The following is a 19,728-nucleotide window of genomic DNA, read 5'->3' on the forward strand; positions in this document are numbered from 1 at the left end:
TTTTTTATCCAGCCAAAGTGACTTTCAAGTATCAAGGCCACAGGTAAATTTTTAATAACATGCAAGAAGTTGGGAATATTTTTTCCATGATTCCCTCCTGAGGAATCCATTAGAAAATTAGTTTTAGAAAACAAATTAGTTTAGAAAGACACCTACATAGGCACTGGTGGTGAACATTAAATAAACGTTTACTTCTACAATTAAAACCAAAAATGGTCATAGGTGAGACAAGATAGCATATGGTGCTTATATGCTGATCAGATAAATACAATGCAACTATAACAAAATGGGGCAATAATAGAGAGTATATATGAAAAACAGAATAAGAGTGCTCATTGCCTTGTAAGTATTATCTGGGAATAAGAGAATATTATTTCAAATACTGGTGGAAAAGGAGGTGATAGGGAGAAAAGGTTATTGCCTATTTTTAATATTGTTCATATTATAACACCAAAAGACCATAGGCCACCTCCAAAGATGAGTGAGTTCTACAGGTAACATAAAGGCTATGAATATAAAGATAACCATTAGAACAAAAATTTAAACCCTCCCAAATACCGAAAGGTATATCCGGAGTGAGAAAATGAAAAAGTTCCCATAATGAAAGATATATGACAAGATATATGAAAGATAAAATAGGTATATGACATATATCATAATAATATGACAGAACTGAGCCAAATGTATCCATATCAATAGTGTAAATATGTTTAACTCACTTACTAAAAAGAAAAGGTTTTTAGATTAACCAGCAAAGCAAAATGAAAACCTCTGTCACATAGAGGAAACCTAGATGGAGATTTAGATAGGTTAATAATTTTTAAATGGACAAAGGTATACCAGAAATATGTAAATCCAAAAAATGACAATAATAACATTGAAAGAACAAGTGACAGTAAAAGGAACAAAGAAGGGCATTTTACAATGATAAAGTCTATAATTCACCATGAAGATACTAAGTTATTAATATATAGCAATCACTTTCATAAAGAAAAAAACTATAATTTTCAAGAAAAAATATAAAGAAACACACTTATAGGATATCATGGCATTTTTATGAACCAGCCACAGAAGTTGTACAGCATCATTTCTAGCATTCTCTGTTGGCCATGGTAGTAAAAAGGCCCACAGAGTTTCAAGGGAAAGGGACTTGGACTTCACCTCTTGACGAAGGAGTAGTTTTAGAAGAGGGATGGGGAATATTGTTGTAGCCCCCTTTAAAAATTATGCTCTTCCACAGCAACCTATTCTTTTGGTGAGGCTATGGGGAAATGGGCACTCTCATCCAGTGTTAGAATGAAAAATGGTACAATCCCTATGAAGGGGAATTTGGCAATATAAAACAAAATTACATATACACTTAACCCTTTGACCCAACAACCACTTCTAGAAATCTATCTCAGAGAAAGGCAGGCAAAAATGTAAGAAGACATACATACAAGTCTATTCTTGACTACCCTATTTGTAATAACAAAAGGGATAGGGAAATGTTCATCAGGAGAAGACTGCTTGAAAAAACTATGGTACATTGAGATAATGTACTATTATGTGGCTGTAAAAAGGAATAAAAATATCTCTATATAATAGTATGTAGTAATCTCTAGAATACGGTGTTAAAGGGAAGGAAAGAGAATTGGAGGAAAGTACACATAGTATGTCACCATGTTTTCAAAGAAGTAAAATATAAATACATATATCTGTATATATTTTTTAACAGAAGGATACATGTTAATATTTTTTTAAGTGATTACCTAGGGGGATGGAGGAAATGGAATTGAGAGGATAGGGATATAAGGTAGACTCCTTTGATTGTCACTTCATTTAGCTTATTTGACTTTTAAATTATGCACTATATTTATATAATTATAAAATAAAAATGTGTTTATAGGGTAATATTGAAAAATCAAAAGTTAAATATAACAAGTGAACCCAACTATGTATTCATTTGGAAGCATAACCACAGAGGAAGAGCCCTTCTAAGTGACTGTAAAACACAAAAATGTGTACATCCCTAGTGAGATATATTCTGAAGACAAAAAAAAAAAGCCTCCTAAATGATTTTCAGTATTCATAATGTTGGTATGTGTGTAGGTATTTATATTCTAATATTAATATGTGTGTAATATGGAATCAAATAAGTAATTTGTTAGTGACATTGAAAACCAAATTTGGGGTGTGGTCAAAATGTGATACTGTTGTAAGATTAATGAGGTTAGATTAAAAAATCCACAACCTTAAATTTGAACTATAAGTATCAATATAAACTCATGATTAATTTTATCTTTAAATACATACAAATAATACTCACCTTTTCTAGCTCTGCCCACTCAAAAGGCCTGGTAATAACAATCAACTCAATAGTAGTGAGAATACAAGTACACAGATTGTCATCTCTACATATCATTCCCATTAAAAGGAGTCAGAATTCTTGAGAAATGGATGATTTCAGTTCTAAGGTAAGATTACAAGATAAATCTGAAATACTTTATGATACCAGATAGCAAAGACACTATAAAAGACTACTAAGATTATATCAAAGAGACTCAGATGCCAACCTAAATAAATTACCACTGGCCAAAGATGGGACAACTTGACCACTAATAAAGATGCCTGTAAGATTGAAAGACATCAAATACATTTATTTATGAGTTTATAATGATACTAAGAAAACCATTGGTGAACTTTGGAACCTGCTAGGCAACCAACTTAATGTCTTCAAAACTAACAAATGAAAAGAGTAGTTTTCACCCTACCTATCATATAACAAGGTAACTAATAAGTTGATTAAGAAAGTTCTCTTTATTGGGTTACTCTAGTTACTCTAGCTCTAGACAAAACATATGACAACGACATAACATTTATAACTGAGATCTCATGATCTGGGTCCTGGGTTCCATTCTTCACACTGTGGGAGTCATTTTGCCTGCACGGCAGCTCTCTATTGCTTGATTCCACTTTAAACCTTGTTTTGCTCTATTTTCTATTATCAAAAGTGTTGCTGGTGATATTTATTTCCACGATACAGTAAGATCTTTGGCAAATTGTTGAATACTTAATTTAATTAATGCATTAAATTGTTCAGAAATGTTTAATTATCAATAAAGAAAACACACAATTGAAAAAGAGAACAAGTGATGGGGTGTAAGAGGTAGGTAGGAATCATGAGGCCAGCAGGTAGAGGGCCCACAGTGTGGGCTCTGAGGTTGCCTAGTGAGGGGGATGAAAGGGAAAACCATCCAGTCGAGGCATAATCTAGAATGTCTTTGAGAATCAGTCTCCTGCTAAGCTCAAGAGGGGCCCTCACTCACCACTGTCTAGATACAAGTCCACAGTGCTTGAACACCAGCATTAGATACTATTTTAGTCTATTCATGCTATATAACAGAAATACCATAGATTGGGTGGCTTATTAACAACAGAAATTTATTTTTCACAGTTCTGGAGGCTAGTAGTCCCAGATCAGGGGAGTTCTGATGAAAGCCCTCTTGTGGGTTGTGGACTACCATCTTCTCATTGTATTCTTACATGGCAGAAAGCAGAGAGCAGAAGCAGTCTCTCTCATGACTCTTATAAGGGCACTAATCCCATTCACAAGGGCACCATCCTCATGACCTTATCTAATCCTAATCACCTCTCAGAGGCCCACCTCTAAATACCATCACATTGGTGGGCAGGGTTTCAACATATGAATTTGTGGGTGGGGGGACACAAACTCTCAATATATAACAGACACCAAAGCCCAAGGCAGGGGCTCAGACAGTGCAGGGTTTCTGCACCTCCACTGGATACCACAAGTTTCCTGGCACCACTATGATCCACTGGGAGCTGACTCTTCATTTGTGAGCCTACTTCACCCCGCACCTCACCTCTTCTAGATGAAACTAACCAGTCCTACAACCCCAGCTACGGCTGCATGTGAAGAAAAAGAAGGCACATGGGATGGAGATGGAAAGCCAAGGGAACTGGGCTTCTAATCCTCCCTAACAGGAGCTTAGTCAACACATTTAAGACAACACCTAGCACAGGTTAGAAGGTCACGGCACTCACACACACACACACACACCACACACAGTAACAGAGCAATCCTGGACCCAGTTACAGACATGAAAAATGAAATAGAAAACAGATTTACAATGACAGTAAAAGCATTGGGAAGGTTTTTGTGTATTACTTGTGTGATTAAATATAAATATTTTTAAAGAATTTAGGAAATTTAAATTTAATGAAGAATAAATTTCCATTTATACAAATAATACACAGATATTATGCAAATGTCCGTGAGTGTTGGCAATCACAAACCAAGCAGACTTTCTGGGTGTGCTTGCCCTCACTCCCGCCCCTCCACCTTCACCAAGCCCCCAGGGCTTCTTGGCCAGCCCTGGTAGCACGTAGCTCAGCTCAGCCGTGCAGAAGCACTGATTATCCTTGGCAGCAAGACCCAGGCTTGTGACTGGCCAGAGGAGGTCTGAGGGTCATTTCAGTGTGAATATCTCAAACTATTTATTTTCAAGCAGGCTGAGAATGGGGGTAGAGATGTGTCTAAGACCTGGAGAAACCTTAGACACATTTCATTTCTCTACCTGGCACATCCCAAAACACATATTCAGGGCTTTTCTTACAAACTCCAGGGAATTTGAGGAATTAGTCCTAATGGGAGAGGAAGCAAGTGGCCCAGGAAGCCAGTCCACAGGCCTCAGCTTCATCTCAGAAGCAGGGAAGTCTAGTTGCAAGGAAGGAAGGCTGGAGTCTGAGTGAGAATCTATAATGGAAAAATCCCACATCTGCGGGGTTGCCCACAGATCCAGCTTAGGAGACAAGAAGATCCATAGCCTGCCTCGGCACAGCAATCACGTCTGCTCAAGGCAATGCCACACAGCCCAATGAGATCCATGGGTTCCACAGCCCCAGCTGCTAAAAATCAATTCAGAAAAATAAGATGGTTCATGGGGAATGACACCTCAATGAGCACAGGGGTTTATTTCGGGGTGACTGAATGTTTTGGAATTAGACAAAGTTGGCGGTTGTACAATATTGTAAATGTACTAAATGTCACTGAATTGTTCACTTAAAAATAGTGAATCTTATGTTATAGGAACTTTCCCTCCATTTTAAAAAAGGTAAGGTGGTTCAATATAGTGGCTAAAAAGAAAATTAATACCTAACAATCAATTACCTTGACTTAGGACAGAAATATTCAGTTAGAAAAGGAAACTGGAGGGGAAGTCTATTTTAAAGTAGCAACCAAAACTAAGAAATACCTAGGATTAAACCTAACAAGAACCATGTGAAATCTATGCACTTAAGATTTTCATACTTAGTATAAGGGCAGGATAGAAATAACATGAATATATATGGAAAGACTGCAATATTCCTGGTCAGGAATTCTGAAAATTAGTAGATGGTAATTCTACCCACAGTATTCTATAAATTAAACACAATCTTAAAATCACAGATTTTTTCCTGGAAGTTGACAAATTTACTCTATAATTCATTTAAAACATAGAAAATAGAAAGCATAACCTCTGCAATTTGCCCATGATCCTAAATGGCATGTTCACTTCCTTCAACAGCCTTAGTGCAACCATCTTACATATGCATACATATCTGGGGGAAAGCTGTGATGCACAATAGCAGAGGCCTTAGGCTCTGTGTTCAGAAGTGATCCCAATTCTGTGTGTTCTTAGCCATGTTCTTAACCTCCCTAAGCCTCAGTTATCTCTTTTGCAAAATGGGGAGGATACTACCTACCTCATAGATATGAGGGTTAAAAGGAACCCTCGTGTATGCATGTTTAGTCTAGTATTTCAGGCACAGTGAATCCCAGCATTCAGGGAGTGGTTATGATTACATTTATACAAATACATGATAGCATATATGGGACTGTATTATATGTGGGTTTTTTTAGACTTAATACTTTATTATGGACATCTTTGCAAGTCACGATATGTATTATCCAGCACCTAACCCAGCCCCAACACATTCTATGTGCTCAGAATATATTCGCCACATGAACAAACAAAGAAATGAGCCCCGGCTCATCATTTTAAGCCTGCTACTGGTTGTAATTGTTGCCTTAGATTCCAGCATATGGACATACTGAATAACCAGTCCTCCACCGACAGACATGAATTACTTACAGTGTTCAAAAAACTGAAATTAATGTTATAAACATCCATTAACAGGAATCGATAGACTTTGTGCCTTAAGTAATTCCAAATAAGTTTAAACTTTTCCACATCTGAGTTACTTGTGACCAGGTATACCTAGAGGTCATTTCAATATAAAGATAATAAAGATAGTTGCAACTTTTTGTGTGTGTGTGGAGTGGAGGGAGGGTATAATTTCATCTACTCCTCTGCAGAGCTGCATACACCCCACTAGGAGGCCACTGCAGGCAGGGAGCCCTCAGCAGATGAGAAAGAATGGCTGAGCCCTGCTTGCGCCTTTATTGGTTTGACTCCTTTTTGCATTTCCAGAAGAAAAATGGTAACTGCTTCTTTGTGGAAATGACCATCAAACAAGAAGCAAATATAGTGAACATTCCTCTACTGAAAACAGGATTCATGAGAAAAACTAGATACCTAAGAGGCTTCTATATTGGCAAATAGATCCTGAGGTGTTCAAACAGATGTGTCAAAAATTTGTGGCCTCCAACCACATTTCTCACCAGCCACACCAGAAGCTGGGGTCCAGAGTAGGTCTGCCCTAATATTTGCAGGCCAAGTCAAAATACAAATGGAGGCTCCCAGACCCTACCCCACCACCCTTCTTTTTCCATCTCCAACACCATCCTTCATCAGAAGGGCCTTGCGTGCACATTTGTGTCCAAACAACCTAGTTGGCATGTCGAGCACTGTCCACCTCCCTCCCCGCTCACTAGACACCCTGAGCCACCCTCGGGGTCAGGAATGCATACTCTTTCAGCCAGGGGAACTGGCAGTAAACCCACATAGGCCCTGGAAAAAAGAATATGGTTCAGAAAAGTGGGGGTGTTCCAGGTAAGCATGTCCTTGGCTCCGTGGCCTCCTCACCCTCCAAAACAGGCCTGTCGAGAAGCCAGTACCTGGCAGAGGCCTGCCTCCCGGCTCTAGAGCTGCTCTTGTCTGAAGCAATCAGAAGCCTAGCCAAAGCTTCCAAGTGTATCAGAGATTCTCAGTGGTAATGGGTTGGCCTCCAGGAGTCATTTGGGAACACCTGGAGACATTTTCGGTTGTCACAAACTGGGGAGAGGGGTGCTACCAGCATCTAGTGGTTGAGGCCCAAGTGCTGCTAAATATCCTACATCATGCAGGATAACACCTGTGCTCCTTCCCCTGCTGACAAAGAAGTGTCCAGCCCAAAATATTAGCAGTGCTGGGGGTAAGAAACCGTATGATACATGCATGAGTATGGAGGCCTACACACAGATTTGGGGTTCAGACCCTGACTACCACTGACTTGTTCTAGAACCAATTATTTTCTCTCTCTGCACCTCAGTTTTCCCATGTGAAAATGGGGCTAATGGTGACTATTTCACAGGGTTGTTGGGAAAAACAAAAAGGACTTGACATGTAAAATGTTTAGCACAAGGGAGGTCCTCAATAAATGCTATAGGTACTCCTTAAATAGGGACAGCAGCAGACTTTGTATTCTTAAGTGCCTTTTTATGAACCAATTAAAAGACTGAGTTTGGAACAGAAGACTCAGGCCACGAAAAGAAGAGAAGCTTACATTATTTAGGAACCACCATGGATGAAAAGTCAAGAGGAACTATGGATGCATACAAAAATAACTTTAATTACGTTAATCGACAAAGTTGCCTATACACGGTCCCTTAAGAAGTTGTGAACTGTGTAAAGTTGAGTTATACTTCTGGCAGCCTTTCCCCTTTTCCACAAAGAGTTCTCCATTTCAAAATGCCATCCCTGCACTTTCTACAGCCTCTACACACACCCCTGTTTCCTCCTCCACCCCCAACCCCAGCAAGTCCCCAGGTGTAGGGCAATCCCATCAGAGGTGACTTGCTGCCATCTGGTGGCAGAATTGGTAAGGGTGGCTAGGATTTTGTCCATTGGTTTGATTCTTCCAGTAAACACAGAACACGATTTACTATGCGCAAAGCAATCATTCATTTAACATGAATCTAGTTCTAGGAGCTACAGGAGTGGACACATGTACAAACCTACACTCCTTCCCAGAGTCAGATAGAGACAGTCAGGCTCCTGGGCAGCTGATATAACTTGGGACACCTTCAAATCTCTGTGAACATATGTTTAACTTGGAGTAGGGATTCTCTAATAAAAACAGAAACTATATAATTTCTTATGCTCAGATAAGGAATTGCCTACATGTACTCATATAAAGCTTTAATTGTTCACACTTCACCAAGGGAGGAGATCATTTACAAGCATAGATATAAAACAATGTCCAAAAGAGCTTAAAAGTTATTTTTCTGACTTGATCAGCAAAACGTGTCCAACTTTCCTATATTTCCTTTTCTCTTTTCTGTTTTCTTTGGCAGTTTCCCTAATTGGGCAACTTTTTGGCAGGCAAATTTAAAGATTTAAAATGTAGATAACAGATCACCCCTTATTGATAACACTATACCATGATTGTTGGATTGCAGAATTTCATCTGACTTCAAATGGCTGTCAGAGCTGGGAGTGTGAACCAACATTAGCGTGGCCTAATGTTGCACTGAACAGGTTGTATTTCCAGGGCACAAAAGTATTAAACCTATTTCGGGGTGTCAAGGACTGTTTTCTATCCCTGATCTAGAACACTAAATCAATGAAAGTGGACTAGTTTACTTTTCCCCAGATATGAACAGAGTTGCGCTTGGAAGCCTGAGTTAACCATTACTAGATTTCCAATTCATTCCAGGGATTTTTTTAGTGTTTGTATTTATTATGAAATACTTTCTACATCTAAATGATGCAGGTGTGTATTACAAAGAATAATAAAACATATATTTAAGTATTATCAACCTGATCAAGAAAGAGAATGCTGACAGTGACTCCTAAGGCCCTGTATGCTGTCTCTCTCCCCCAACCAAGGGGAATCCATTTCAATAATGTTTTTGCCTCTTATGGAGGTCAGAATGGATAAAGAAGATGTGGTACATATACACAATGGAATATTATTCAGCCATAAGAAGAAAACAAATCCTACCATTTGCAACAACATGGATGGAGCTAGAGGGTATTATGCTCAGTGAAATAAGCCAAGCAGAGAAAGACAAGTACCAAATAATTTCACTCATATGTGGAGTATAAGAACAAAGGAAAAACTGAAGGAACTAAACAGCAGTAGACTCACAGAACCCAAGAATGGACTCACAGTTACCAAAGGGAAAGAGACGGGGGCATGTGGGAAGGGAGGGATAAGGGAAAAAAGGGTCATTATGATTAGCACACATAATGTAGGGGGTGGGGCACGGGGAAGGCAGTATAGCACAGAGAAAACAAGTAGTGACTCTATAGCATCTTACTACGCTGATGGACAGTGACTGTAATGGGGTATGGGGTATGTGGTGGGGACTTGATAATGGGGAGAATCTAATAACCACAATGTTGTTCATGTAAGTGTATATTAACGATACCAAAAAAATAAAAATTTAAAAAAACAGAGCCATAAAATAAAATTTAAAAATTCACTTCTTGTTGCATAATCCATGATTTCCCTGTGAGGTGAAGATACGTGCACGAAAGGGAAGGCCCTGAGCCTTCCAGGCCTGTAACCCAGAACTGTACTGTGTGCTGCCTTAGTGGGGGCTCCTCTGTGATTCCCACGGGTACACCTGCTGGGCAAATAAACGCCCAAGATCAGCAGGGGGGCAGGCATGGGTTCAAGGCTGGCAAAGAGAGACACACGCATTTCTATGTTGATGATCTCCACACAGGTATTGCTCATCCAGGCTCACCTGCACTATTGCTTCCTGCACATTTCTTTGATTAAATTCTGGCATTCATCGAGCCTGAGAAGCACCTCCACAGAACCCTGGGTCTTCTAGGAATTCAGCTGGAAAACACCAAACTAAAATATGAACTGTGCTTATCTCTGGGTGGTGAGATTTTTGTTTTTGTCTTTGTGCTTATCTTTATTTTCTGCTTACACAAAGCTACACTTGCTGGGACTTGTGTAATTTTGTTTAAGCAGAAAAGAAATCAATGTTACACAGGACTCCTGACCCTGCAAGTCCCTCAGCATTCTGCCCCAGGGACTTTAGCCTCCCATGCACTTTGCTCTCTCCTGGCCACTGAGTATTTGCTTTCCAGCAGGTAAGAAGTACCTCAGAAGAAGCAGCTTACCTCCACGCCACCAGCCTCACCATTTTTCAGGCTGAGGGATGTAGGAAGCATAGTGTGACAGGAATCACAGTCTGACTGATTCCAGATGCTAACTGAAGAACTTCAGCAAAAGTTGCAGTAAGACACTGGGAGTGTGCTCCCATCCACCAGTGCCAGCTCACAATTATCAGGTCTGCCAGTCCTGGCCTCGCCCTCTGCACCGCCTCCTCTAGCCAGCACCCTCCTGACCTACCGGCTCTGAGACGGGCCCAGTTCTCTGTTACCAGTATCACGGTGACCACCTGCAAACTTGCTGAGGCCCCCAGCAGTGCAGCATCAAATTCAGACATTTCCAAATGTGCTTTGTGGACAGAGGGTCAGAAGGCCTCCAGGAGCGGCATCACTGTGTCCAGCACAGGAAGTACGAGGACAGCTTTCAATGCCCCACTTGTTACCCCACCTTTCAGCACATACTGTGTGTGTTTTGGAATGGAATCAATCCTCTGAGAGTGTATAAAATATAGAGCTTGCTATCTTTGCTGATTTAATAGCCTGTAGATACACTTCCCAACCGTATGTTAGAACATTGGACAGTACTTTGCTCTAATCTCAACAGATGTGACTGACAAACAATGTTTAGGATTGTGTGAACATCTTCTGTTCACCCCCCTTCACTAACTTGCACCCCATGACTAGTCTAATGCTAGAATCCCAGGTTAGATTGACACTTGATACTTCGGTCCCCTGAAAAATGGTCATGTCTGCTTGAACCTCGGCCACCCAGCCATCCCCAGTGACAGGAACTCCCAAGGTACTTCATTTCTTTGATTAACCACTTAGAGAGTACAAGTTTTCTCTATGTGGAATCAAATACAGATCCCCCTTCCCAGCTTTACAGTTCCCAAATCCAAGATGTTCTGAAATCTAAGTGTTTTTCGGTAATTCCTTGGACAGCAAACCTTATTCTGAACAGGTGTGTGGCTGTTAACAGTCTTTATGTTCCCCATCCTATGATGCACTGCAGCAATACGGATGTGTCTGATCACAGGACTGCCCCCCTCCCCGCATTTGGGATGTCACATAATATACAGTGTATGTACTATATATCATCTTTCCAAACTTTGAAAATTACAGAAGATTTTGGATAAGAAATTGTGAACCTAAACAAGTAAGTAAATAAAAATAAAAATAGTGTGCACCTGTTTATTTAGATATGATATTTTAACCTTCTATATCCCAATTTATTTTTTTCTAGATGAGCAACTTAGATGATTGAGAAAAGTGAATTGAAGTCTCCTACTATTTGCTTGTTGGCTTTTTCCTTTGATCTCCTATAATTTTAGCTTTATGAATACTGTGCTTAGCTTACTTGGTACATAGACATTTATAACTTTTATGTCTTCACTGTGAGCTGCATCTTTGGATATTATAAAGTACCTTTCCCCACCTTCATCTTCTCTGATACCAAGATCATCACCTGTGCTTTCTTTTCTTTGTATTTGCCTCATATGCCTTTTTAGAACTGTATCTTCAACCCTTCAGAAAACACTTTGTCTTAAATGGGTCATTTGCTTGATTATAGTATAAAGGTGGGTTTTGCCTAAGGTACAGTCAATATTTTTTTTTGTTTAAAAGGTAAGTTAAGCCTATTTTAACATTTATTGATATGTCATTTAGGTTAGCCTTAGTTCCACCATACTCATATTATATTACACCTTCTATTTTTATAGTTTTTAAAAAGCTTTCACTAAGTAATCTGTTGTCTTTGTTGCTGTAATTCTTTTCACATTTCAGGTTTTCGTTTTTGCTTTTGTTATGAAATCTTTAAATAATACCTCTAGTTTTGTATTATTTAACAAATGTCTTAGTTCCTTACTATGAACAATGACAAATAAGCACATTTTCTCTTCTACCGTCCTCTCTTCTTCTACTCAATTTTAGTCAGTAATATCTTGCTCAGAGTTTATCTTCCTATTTTAAAATTGCTTATTTTATTACTTGGTTTGTCAGCTTTCAGGAATGTTTTGATTCCCAGTTATTATAATGCAGAAATCAGAAAACTTACTCTACATCTCACCTATCTTCTTCTTTCCTTTACCAATATTTGTTACGTTGTTTAAATATTTTCAGGAAACATAATTAAGTGTTACACCCTCTTCAATCACTCTCAGGTATAGGATTATTTTAGCTTTAGTCAACAGTAAATGTATTCAAAGCTTGCTGCCAGTCTTTTCCCCATAATTTCCCCTTATCTTAATTCATCCTCTGGTGTTTACCTCAAGAAAGGTTCATAGAATTGATATTCTCTGAATTTTTTCATGTTCAAGATTATCTGCAGTCTTTATAGTCAAAGGGTGATTTGGCTGGACATAAAATCCCAATGTAGCACTTTTTTCCCTTTAAGGTCTTTTAATCATTGCACCACCATCTTCGGACACTGAATGTTGCTATAGAGAACCCTGAGGCCAGCCTGTGTCTTCTCCCCTGTAAGTGACTTGATTGTTCTGCTTAACTGATCATTTTTAAAGTCTAACAACTTTACTGGGATATCTCTAGGCTGACTCATCTGGGTTAATTTTTCCCGACACATGGTATATATTAGAGCCTTCTTTATTTCAGAAAATCATATTTTTATTCAATCTGTTGTTTTGGTTTTCTTCCTTAGAGGCTCCAATTATGTATAGCGTGAACCTTCTTTGCTTATATTCTTTATCATTTTCTCTCTACTCTTTTTTTGAATTATTTCCACTCTATTTTTATTTGCCTTTCTCATTTCTCTCCTCCTTACTCCTCACTATGGTTTTCTTAATTGCCCATTATTTGTACTCCTTCCATTTCATCTTTATTTCTCTGATACTTTGTTTTCCTTGAGTTTTGCCAGCCATGTTTCATCTTCACATAATTCCCCAATTGTTATCATTTTGCCATATCTGCTTTTGCTCTCTCTATACACACAGTACACACATTATCCCAAACCATTTTAAAATTAATTGTGGACATCATACTTTATTCATAAAAGCATGTCTGAATCTCCTAAAATAAGACCATTCTTCTACATAACCATAATACTAATAATGATTCCATAATATCATCTCATATAAAGCCCATATTCAAATTTTCCCAGTTACCCCCAAAAATATTTTTAGATATTTTTTCAATCAGTGTGCCATCATACATTGCATTATACATAAGGAGGTTGTTATGCCTTCTTATTCTCTTTTATGTAGTATAAATGTATACAAAATGGAGTTCACATTGATAGTAAAAGTAAACAAAAATACAGTTAGGATGCCATTAAAGAAATATGGTCTATGCATGTCCCCTTCTTGGAAACTCACTGTTCATAAACATTCAGGACAAACATCAGCTGCCTGAAACAAAGTGGACTTTTTGCTTAGTGAATAGCCTTAGCAACCGTATAGCTGAATGGTCACAATACCTCTGGCCAATTGTTATTCTTTCAAAACAATATAAGCCTCCTCCATGTTTTCTTTTCAGTTTTAAAAACCCTAAAACCCTTTTCCCTCTTTGGAACACACATTTGGATTTCCTCCTTAATCTATAGTCCTTAATTGTGATCCCTAAGACCCCAAATAAATGTAAGTAATTATTTTTTTACAGTATTGTCTTTTTTCTGATTGACATTACACAGTGTCAGAAAAGTGGGATCCAGAATGACTCGCCTCCGATTCTGGTGTCACTGCGGACACTGCAGGACACCTCCAAGAGGCTATTGCTCTCTACCATCTCCTCCAGCGGCCCCTTACCAGGTGGTAAGTCCTCTTGGACCTGAACATTCTCCCTGGTTGAGATTCAGGCCTTCACTTGGATGTCCCTTGTTGTCCGCTTTTGCCCTCAGTCATTTCTGAGGGGAGGATTCTGTCTTCACTCACTTCTGAGTGGAATGTTCAGGTTTCAGGTTGTTACCTTTCTGACCAGTACTCGGTTATGGGAAATAATTTTTCTAAGGGACCTCTAACAACAAGCCCCATGTGGGACTCCTGCAGTATTCATGTTTGAGGAATGTGGTCCTTCCTGTTCTAAATTCATCACCAGGGATGATCTTAGACTCTATTGGCCAAGTTGGGGCTCATTTCAACTTCATAAGTTGGTATACCTGTGTATACAATTAGAAGAATTATAAAACCAGACAAAATAAATGGAAAGCTTATTTTAATTGGTATCTGGAGGCCTCCAAGTGAAACACTGAAAAGGTGGCTTTCCAAATTAGAAAAATTGGATGAAGACTCACAAATTCACAAATTTTTTCTCCTCTTTTAGCTCCAGCTTCCATTCCTGCTCCTTCTTCACTACCCCCTCCTTTCTATCCTCTGCAGTTGAACTCCCCTTTGCCAGAGACCCTGACCCTCCCCCAGACAGAACACCCCTCTTGACCCTTCCCCCCACTATTATGGCTCCAATTAAAATCAAACCAATAACCTGGGGAAAATTGATCTAACCATGGTGAGAGAGGTAACTACAGCTCTTATAGACAAAGGGGCAGTTCTATCGGTTTTAAACAAAATCAGCCTCTCCTATCTCCTTCCTCGGAGTACTCAAACTCTACAAATGGTTGGAGTCTCTAATCGCCCTATAGAAATCCTTCCCCACCCCATTCTAACTGGGACCCAATCAAGAACATCATCTGTTTGTCCTGGTCCCATTGGTTCCTATTCATTTATCAGGGTGACTTTCCTGAAGCCCATCAACACACATCTCCTTTTCCCAAAAGAGGGAAATGTTTTAAAATATCAAACCACCAAATCCAAACCTTCAAGAAGATCCCAACACCCTAATTTCTATCCCTGTTCTTTCTCTAAAACCTTCAACCTCCTATGAAATTCTCTTACTCTTGCCTCCAAACATCACTATTGTTCACTGACAGTCTTTAAATCCTGCCACTGTGTTAGCCCTACTCTCTGCGGAAACAGCCCATTATTGTGTTACTTTGATGAATGAGCTTCTAGTCCCCAGACCTGACTTACAAGCAACACCACTTGAAAATGCAGATTTAATTTGGTTAATTGACAGTTCCTATTTAAATATGACACAGGGACATGTAAGGCTGGTAACAGTATTGTTTCCTGATAGAAACCATTGAGGCTGGATCCTTACATATGACTACTTTGGCCCAAGCATCTGAACTGATAGTCTTAACTAGGGTTTGCCTCTCAGCCAAAGACCAAACTGCCAATACTTAGACAGTGCCCATGCCCATGCTTATGACTGGTATACACTGGAAACAAAGAAGCTTCCTAACCTCTTCAGGACAAAAGATTAAAAACAGTTTTAGAACTCCTAAACGCCATTCAAAAGCCTCAATCTTTAGCTATTATAAAAAATTCTGGTAATTCAATGGCAGACACAGGAAGTAAAAGGAAACCATTTGGCCAATAATGCTTCTAAATAGACAACCCTCCAAAAAGAAAAATAATCTTGGAATTGCCTTTCACACCATTACCTACATAACACCTCAAGGGCACACTTGGGGATGCTCGAGAAATAAGCCTAACGGCAAGATAGAAAGAACTGGTCTGGACAAAACTGCCAATTTAACCCTGAAAAGAAACTCTGGTATGACCCAAATGGCAGACCAGTCCTTCCTGGTTGCCTCCAGGAACAAATCCTCAACTATGTGCATAAACTAACCACTGAACACAGAGAAGATGGTCCTTTGGAGAAAACAGTACTATTAGAAACCATCCCCTAAAATAACTTTTCAAATATCAAATTTGCCTCAAACATAACCCAGGGAAACCTATTTATACTTCAATTGGGCATTTCCCTTGACTTCTGAACCTTTGAGATATGGCAATTGGATTTTATCCAACTGCCACCATTCTCAAGGATAAAAATATGTTTAATAATGGTTTGTCTGTTTTCTCATTGGGTAGAAGCCTTTCAAGTCACTAACTACAGCCTCAACTATAGGAAAAATATTACTCAAGAAAAAAAGTATTCCAAACTGGGGAATAACATTAGAATTTCACAGTGCCCGAGGATTCCATTTCACTAGACAGATATTACAAACTGTTTGTCACATTTGGCCAATAATGCAACATTTCACTATGCCTATCATCCCCAATCATCCAGCCCTGTAGAACAAATCAATGGTGTTATAAAAACCCAGTTGGCAAAACTTATGGAATATTTCCAGCCACCACTGCCAAAAGCTCTCCCCTTAGAACTATTGAATCTAAGATCCATTTCCCATGGGAGACCTAAACTCTCACCCTTTGAAATCATTACTGGAAGAACCAATGAGATTAGATCAAGGAGCCTATGGTGATATGAGGATTTATTGTAAGGGATTAATTCAGACCCTTCAAGGAAATAAATTGGTGGAACAGTTTTTTCCACAGTACACTCCTGGGAGATGAAGATATCAAACATCATGGCCTTCAACCTGGGAACATGGTTTATTAGAAAAGATACCTCCACAAAGATTCCATCCAGCCTCACTGACAAAGCTTCCAGGTCTCAAAAAACAGAGTAACTAGAGAAGTAAGAGGAGGCAGAACAAGGAACGTGAGAAAGCAACACGGCACAGCAGTTAGGGGCATGGAGCCAGGCTAGGTGTGAACACCAGACCCCCAGGCCTGGGTGTGAATTACAATTCCACCACTCAGTAGCCGTCTGAGTTGGGCACATAGTTTACTTACTGAGCCTTACTCTCCTAAAATGTGAAAATCGGGATAGTAATAGCACCAACCTCATAAGGCTATTGTGAGGACTAAATAAGAAATGTAATTTAAATCACATTATCTGTCACATAGTATATGCACAATAATTGTCAGTTATCATTAATATTACACAAAAGATCCACCCCCCCAAATTTTATAGCATCAGACTAGGTGCAGGGAAGACAGGAAGAATAGGACAGGGGCTGTAGCTTCCTAAAAGAGATTTTTCCAATCTCTACAAAGTCACGTTGCTAGGAGCAAATAGAAAGGGAAGAGTGAGGAGGGACATGTGGCCAGGACAAAAGTGTGTTTTCCCAAAGGGAAAAATCCACAATAAGAAGTAGAACTTTGGATTTCTGAGAAGAGGTGAGGAGGGAGAGTTGGTGGAAATTAAATGGCTTAGTATCCAGTTTACAGGTCTGTTAATAAAAGCTCTGCTCTTTTTATGTGCATGATTTGACCAAGACACATCCTGAAGCCCTGATCTAGTAACAGTTACTGATTGACTACTCTTCACCCCCTTGGGCATCAGGCAGATGTGTAAAAACTAATGTCTCTTTCTAGCTTCAGCACCCCTGGTATGGTTGCCCAGGGTGTCTGTGTGGGTAGCATCCCCAGCATTGTGCAGTGCACAGTGTGCACAACTATACACAGCAGCCCTGCATGGACTCCACCCTCACGTGCCTCTGCTTTGCACTGTGTACCATCTGGTCACCTGTGATCTCATAGGAACTATAGGTCCCTGAGGACAGGAACATAGATTACATAGTTTTTTATACCCCCACAGTGCCTGGCACTCAGTTGACAGACAATAATTCTCCCCTACCAACTTTATCAGGGAGTGTGATACAATGAGTCATAAGAAATACATATTCGGTCGGTCATTCACGTGACCAAATAGACATTTCCCAGGTGTATTTGGTCTTCATCCACAGTTCCTGAAAACACTGCAGAGTCTTAAAGGTGAAATGAGTGTTTTGTCATGTTAATGAGAGACTTTTGGACCCCACCCAAGGGCAGGCGCTAGAGGTTGAATCAGCCAATGGCCAATAATTTAGTTAATCATGACTATGCAATGAAGCCCTCACAAAACCCCCTGAGAAGAGCTTACGGCTCTCTCTGCTCTGCTCAGTTGCATCCTGCTTCTTGATAAGAGAGAGCTTCTATGCTTGGGGAATGAGAACGCCTCCACATGCCGCTGAGCCAGGCTCCAGGCTCCACGAGGATAGAAGCTCCTTTATTTGGGACCTGCCCTGTGTCTCTCTTCATCTGGCTGCTAATTTGTATCCTTAATTAAACTGGTAAAGGTGTTTTCTTGAGTTCTGTGAGCTGCTCTAGCAAATTAACCGAAACTAAGGGGGAGGTCATGGGAACCTCCAATCTGTAGCCAGTAGGTCAGAAGCACAGGTAACAGCCTGGGGCTTGCTTCCAGTGTCTGAGTTGGGGGTGGAGGGCAGTCTTGTAGGACAGAGTCCTTTACGTGGGGAATCTAGTACTGTCTGTGGGTGAAATTGTAATATTTCCAGAATATCTTGCCTGGCTTTAGTACATCTGCATATCAATAGGCGTTCAGAGGTGGAAAAAAGTATGGCTTTAGTGCATTTGCATCATTCCTCAGGGTGGAGAGAAGTTCATCTCCATATCAATAGGTAATTACCTGGGCAAGGAGGGCTTATCTGTACATGAGAGGTGAGGGGAAGGCCAGTTTTGCTTCTGCTGGAGCAGGAAAGAGAGACAGCCCAGGACTGCAGTTTGTGAGCAATAAATGGATTTTTAACTTTATTTCTCCCTTTGACTGATTTTGGTTTTTAGAGATATCTTGCCCCGGGATTTCCTCTCCCCAGACTTACATGTCTCAGGGCAGATAGCAACAGAATTGAGTTCTCAGACACCCTGCTGTTGTTTGAGAATTGCTTGGTGTTAATGTGTGGGACAATCCCCTCCTCCGTACTTATACACATTGGAATAGGGTCTGAGAACCTGAATGAAATTATACTACTATTACTACTGAGTATAATATTGTTTCATATATATACTGTAACTCCGGGGAGAGGAAATCCCAGGGAAAAATACCTCTAAAATCAAAATCAGTCAAAGGGAGAAATAAAGTTTAAAACCTGTTTCTTGATTACGAACTGCAGTCAGTGCCATCTCTTTCCTGCTCAGGCAGAAGCAAGCAAAACCTCCCCTTAACTTCTCAGGTTCAGATAAGCCCTGGGTTGCCCAGGTAATTACCCATTGATATGGAGATGAACTTTTCTCCACCCCTGAGAAATGCCTGTACATACGCAGATGCACTAAAGCCAGGTGAGATATTCCTGAAATATTATAATCTTACCCACAATACATATACACATATACATATGTATATATGTAGGAAAAGAACACTCTTGGGGAGCTTCTGACCAGCTCCAGGGACAGAAAGCAGCCCTCTTTGGACCTGTCCCTGACCCTCCAGGCACACTCAGTCCCACTTCTACATACCCCCCAAGCAGCATTCAGTTCAGTACCCAGCACTGTGCCTTCCTTCCCCTGGAGACCAGATCAATTCAAGCACCAGGAAATGATTAACATCAGAGACTCTCAGAGGGAATGGGGCTTCAAGTTCGTGTCACTAAGGGCCCTGGTGTACAGCCCACAGTCTGTGTGCATTGCACAACTCTTAAGGAGCTGCTTCTCATGCACATGACACACAGTGTACGGATCCTGTTGCAGGACCCATATACACTCAGACTTCCAGAGAAACCCAGCCTGGGGCTATTGTTGGAGTGTTCATT

The sequence above is a fragment of the Manis pentadactyla genome, chromosome 11, assembly GCF_030020395.1.
Source record: "Manis pentadactyla isolate mManPen7 chromosome 11, mManPen7.hap1, whole genome shotgun sequence".
In the NCBI taxonomy this organism is placed as follows: Eukaryota; Metazoa; Chordata; class Mammalia; order Pholidota; family Manidae; genus Manis; species Manis pentadactyla.